This window comes from Phoenix dactylifera, chromosome 6, assembly GCF_051530095.1.
Source record: "Phoenix dactylifera cultivar Ajwa chromosome 6, Ajwa_hap1_PhDact_Kaust_v1.1, whole genome shotgun sequence".
NCBI classification, from domain to species: Eukaryota; Viridiplantae; Streptophyta; class Magnoliopsida; order Arecales; family Arecaceae; genus Phoenix; species Phoenix dactylifera.
Genome location: NC_143195.1, coordinates 8,213,511 through 8,219,189, shown reverse-complemented (window position 1 = coordinate 8,219,189; position 5,679 = coordinate 8,213,511). Strand labels below are relative to the sequence as shown.

At 39.2% G+C, this 5,679-nt stretch overlaps 1 long non-coding RNA gene across 3 annotated transcripts; it reads right to left on the bottom strand.

The window, feature by feature from the left end:
- Nucleotides 1-2,718: 2,718 nt before the first annotated feature.
- LOC149753276 (uncharacterized) lies at nt 2,719-5,354 on the bottom strand. 3 transcript variants are annotated; one of them, XR_016395709.1, is made up of 3 exons: nt 5,131-5,354; nt 3,182-3,999; nt 2,719-3,036 (listed from the first exon to the last, which is right to left on the bottom strand). It is a non-coding gene; the product is annotated as an uncharacterized LOC149753276 (long non-coding RNA). The 3 variants fall into 3 exon arrangements; XR_016395710.1 differs by having other exon boundaries at nt 3,182-3,996; XR_016395708.1 differs by lacking the exon at nt 5,131-5,354 and having other exon boundaries at nt 3,182-5,122.
- Between the last annotated feature and the right edge of the window lie 325 nt (nt 5,355-5,679).

The window sequence follows — 5,679 nt, the reverse complement described above, 5'->3', positions numbered from 1 at the left end:
AAACGAAGCATTGGTTTCAAAAGAAACAAATTTATGCTATTGTATCTATTGAATTTACAAGGCTCACATGTATGGATTCTATCTTTTTCGCACCTAGTAGGAACTAAATACAGCATCACTTCTACAACTATCATATTGATTTTCTTAATCTGATGGTTTCCATTTAAGAATGAATAAATGATATTTATACAAATATGTAGCATGATAGAACTGGTCATTAGCCAACGGAGTCTGGATATGATTATATTCATATTCAAATCCATTCAACAGTCTCATCTTGCCCAACTTTCAATGCCGGATTAATTAATTATATTTTAATGTGGCAGTTTAATTTTAGTACCATTAGGTAAAATTTTACAGATCCACTTGCAATAATTTCAGACATCTGCTCCAATTTCACCTGCAATTAATGCAGTAGGGAGTCCGTGCAGTTGAAGTATGTAAATGACTTGTGCATGCATTTCGCTATTAGTTCCTGCATACTACCCTCGTTTTGGTGCTTATCATCCACTCTCTGCCAGGCATACAGTTTTATGAAGAAAATGTCCGAGCTATATTATGAGCTTGCTTTATCAAATAAACAGTCAACCTCCAAACATATGCTTTCCTCACAAACCAGTGGATTGTGGTTTCAGGTATTACAGTGCATCTTCACAGAAACCATCAATCACAAAACCATCTCTTGAATCCAACTCTTCAACCACATTTCTTCACAAGCTACATGGGCTATACATGGCTTCTACAGTAGGTCTGGAAATAACCTATTGTCTCTTGCTTCTCGATGTGCAAAGCTGCTCTTTTCACCATTGCTTAATTAAATCCTCAAAATTTAGCTCCACTGGACACTTGTGAACCACGTATTAGAGGTCTGGCAGCCTCCCAGAATATGTTCCATCCTACCAATTGATCTTCATATGAGGTTTGAGATATCTTCTTTCAGGCTTTCCTGGCATATCTTTCAGTGCAACTGCGCTTTTTGAGTTTTGCTGGTCTTCCATCATATGGATTGTTCTGAAGAGATCTCTTTTATGGATTGGTTGTATCCTTTTTGTTCAGATAGTTGGGAGACATAAGATCCTCTAACTACATCAATTATATATAGATTATAATAAAAATCATTACAATAAAATAATAATGAAATAAGTATGTTACAATCATAATAATAATAGTTATGTTTCAGTAAGGGATTAGAGTAGAGTTTTGAGTTAAACTAGGAAGTGTTGCTCATGATTTTTGAGTCCAATTAAGAGTCATAGTTTGTATATTTTTCATCCAGATATGTTTGACAAATCTTTTGATTGGCTTGAGAGTTCTTTAAGTGGGTTTATGCATTATGAGTTTAATAACATATTTAATTGATTTATGAACAAAATTGCTGTCATGGTGGATTCCATGGAGCCCTACAGGTGACCCTTTAGGTCCCTCATGCTCTGTCACTTCCATTAGAACTGATGTTGAATTGAATGGGGTTTATGGAGAACTATACATTGATGCTACCATTTCAATGATCTATTGGTACATTTATTATTTGTCTCCAGTTTTAAATATTGCTATCGTAATTAGTGAAATTAACCAGCTTCTCAAATCACATCCTACCACAACATATGAACATTTGAATAGAGCTGGAAAATGTCGTGCAATCACCAAGATGGACAATGAAATGGGTACAACCGTACAAGCAATTCTTGAGCTTAATGTGATCCGAAGGAGGAAAAGAATAAGTTGAAATCAAGACCTGAAACACCAATTGATTACATTTCCTTTCCCTTAGCAGTACAAGGGAGCATAAGTTTGGGAAAACACCCCCAGAGTCACTCAAATTAACCTCAAATGAGAGGCTTCGAAGCAGATCATGGTCAGCTTGGCCCAAAAATAACTTGAGCTGGACCTAAATTGAGAGATATCGCCAATATCACTCGGGAGTAAAAGAGCCCCATTTCCAAATGTTCTCCATCATTTGAAGGTGGGAACTGACCGAGGGAAAGGGAAGGCTGCCTAAGGAAATTGGCTTGCGGGAGATAAGCTTGATTTTTGATCAGTTAGGCTAGAAAATATCATTCTAGCTAGGTAAACCTTCTCGGTCCTATAATCCCTTATTTTTTCAAAAAATGCAAGTGGAATTTCTTTTTTAAATTGAAAAGATCATGGGGAGATTTTGTCAAATGAGAACCAAACATTGTTTGAACACAGAATTCATGCATTCACTACAAGAAAATACATATTCAGCGACTAAGATTCTAGTTGCCGAATAGCCATATTTGGTCGCCGAAATCTTTCCGCGACTAGCATATCCTTCGTTGCCGAACCCTAGTCACTGAAAGGTTTTGGCGATCAATATTGTGTGGTCCCCTAAGGTACACCAACAACGACCAACGTTTGGTTGCCAAAGAAAATTATCAGCGACCAAATCTGTTGTCGCTAATTTCAACGCTGACCAAATAGCTGGTCGTGGAAGGTTTATACTCCGTTACAAAAAAAAATGGTCACTGAATATCTATCTTCCCCCGCTAATAGTTTAGTCGCAGAATGTATTGGAATGCATTGGCAACAAATATTTTTTGGTGGCATAAAGTATTAACCTGTATTTAATTAACAATTCAAATTATAAGCTTAATATTTATTTTTGGGCTTGTTCCAAATCCTGTACAACCAACACAGCCTATCCAATATCCATATTGCACAATACATTTGCTCATCCAAATAGAAGTATACACAATGTTGGAGAATCCATAATCATTCATTATAAATATCATCATCTATAAGTCTAAAGTCAAGCATACCTATTAACCATACATCAAAATGTTTCATCCATACCATATGTTAAGGTGATAATCATCACCAAACACATCAAAATGTAAATTAAAAATCCCAAAATATCTGATCTTGCTATTCATCCAAACAACCATCATGTAGACAAAAATAATCTTATACCAAAAACTGAATTCTGCTTGTAGACAACTCCACCATAATCATCTGAACAAAAGCTATCCATATACCAGAAACTAGATTTTACATGCTCATAACTCCACCATATATCTGAGAAAGCAAAAAAGAATACATAATTAATAACCACATGTGAAAAATAATAAACTTAAAATTCAAGTATAAGTTCACAATGACATTTCGCTTAATTTGGTCCAAATCTCTAAATAACCTACGTAATATAAATGAGAATACATACCAACGAGTATTTGTACCACCAGTTGAATACATGGCCCCATCATGATGGATAGATGACTTGTGCGTTTGAGTCTTTTCCTTTAAGAACTCTGTCACCAAACTTGTAAGATGTGCAATTTGCTTCTGTTCTTCCTCTCGTTCTTTCTTTTCCTCCTCATGCTCTCTCCTCTCCTGCTCCAATTGCCTCCGCAACTCCTCACGCTCCATCTTCATCTCCTCCATCTCAGCTTTAAGTTTCTGCAACTCTCCAATATGGTCTTGTGACACACGACTAGGTGTGGAAGAAGATGAAGAATTCTGTAAATTCAAGGTTTTCAGAACCATTAAACTCCTGCTGCAAAGTGTAATTTAGATTAGCATATAGCCACTACATAATAAGAAAACTAGAATAACTGTCAGATCTACTTGCATAAAAGGATTCCAAAAATATACTTGCAGCAAATTGTCTATTTTACAATAGCCAAAACTATCCCATAGACTGTTTCACAGGCAGTTCACTAAAAATATAGTCAGTACGTATTCAAAAACATATTACCTGTATAGTCATTGTTGCAACAAATGACCGAGATCCTGAATAATGATTATACTCAAGCTTTTTCCTATTCTTTTTGCCAGCTTTTGATCTCACCATCAAAAAAATACAAATTAAAAATCTAAAGAAAATATTATGATTGGCTACCTTTGGGGCATTAATACCACACAAAGCATTCCACTCATCAAGTATTGGAACAGAGAGCTTTTCTCTGCCATTCTGGGCAATGAGCTTATCAATTCCTTTCCCAACTGTCTTACCCCGCACGCGCTTTGATGATGAACCTACTAAAATACTTAAATACTTTAGGCCATAAGACAAACCTGCTAGTGATAGACAAAGAGAACGTAAAAAAAAAACACAAAACCAGAAGCGGCCCAATATATTTGGGAGCCTAAGTGAATGAGACATTTTTTTATAATAATAATAATAATAATAAATTTTAATAAGTACAAAATAGTTAAAAAAATGATATGAAAATAGATAGCTGTCAAGTATACTATTTCAACAAAGATGCATGAATCTAACAAAGATAGACAAGTCTTCAGTTTAATATAATCCTTGAATAGAAGCATGAAAAAATATAATCCTTGAATAGAAGCATGAAAAAATATTTAGTTTAAAAGAAGTTCCATCCCACCATCTCCCATCTCCCCCCATCTCCCATCTCCTCTTCGATACCCAAGTTACACCACAGCACGGCAACCCTTCAACAAAAGAATCTCCACCCTCTAAGAAGTCCATCTCCAATCCCCCTATCTTTCTTCCCGATGGCCCAGCTGGATCAGGAGTGACGTGAGGGAAGGAAAACCAAGACCAAAACCAAAGTGAAGTCCATCTCCAATCCCCCTATCTTTCTCTCCTCTGTTTCTCTCCACCCAAAACAAAACTAATATCCCCAAATCCCTCGTCGCTCTCTCTCCCTGCCGGCCCAAGAGAAAGCCCTTGCCCCAAATCCCCTTCGCCTCCTCGCTATCTCTCCCTGCTGCCCTGACGAGAAGCCCTCCGCAGTGCTGCGGCGGCAGCGAAGGAGGAGGAGCCCTCCGCGGTGGCTGCGGCGGCAGCGAAGGAGGAGGAGCCCTCCTCTTCTTCTTCTTCTCCCGCCTCGCCTCCAAATTTCCCGACAACCCCCGACGACCCCCGGCCACCTCTCCCTCTCCCCTCTCCCTCTCCCTCCCGGCAGCGGCCTCTGCTAAATTCCCGGGTTTCTGGCCGCCTCGCCCCCAAATTTCCCGACAACCCCCGACGACCCCCGGTCACCTCTCCCTCTCCCTCTCCCTCTCCCTCCCGGCCGCGGCCTCTGCTAAATTCCTGGGTTTCTGGCCACCTCGCCTCCAAATTTCCGACGACCCCCGACAACCCCCGGCCACCTCTCCCTCTCCCTCCCGGCCTCTGCTAAATCAAGTTCCAGAACGTACCTTGGGACGCTTGCTGTGGATGCCGAAGAGATGAGCGAATGGCAAACGGGCGAACGGGCGAGGGCGAAGTTCGGTGAAGGCGACGTGCGGGTGAAGGCAAGGAGTTAAAGCGGAATAGAAGAATAGAAAATTAGGGTTTATTTGGTTTCTCACACGTCTCCATACTTTTCTCGACTAAATTTTTTTTAGTTGCCGAAGGTAAACCTTTAGGGATCAAAATTTAGTCGCCAAAAATTTACCTCCAGCCCGCATGAAATACTGGACTTGCGCCAACTTGGTTTTGATTTTCCGTGATCAAATATGCATTTAGTTGGTGTAGGACAGTCATTCAGTAACTAACAAGGATGCGTGCAAATTTATTTCTAAGCGGATTTTCAATCCTGCCCGTAAGATGTCCAAGAATTCCATATATTTCTTAGCGGATTTCCGTTCCCACGTCCGCATGCCGCGTATCATGTCGATCCGTATATTTATTTGACAAGGAGTCAAGCACCGAGCTCGAACTTTTAAAATTATATTATAATAATAAAAATAAAAAAGAATTTAAGT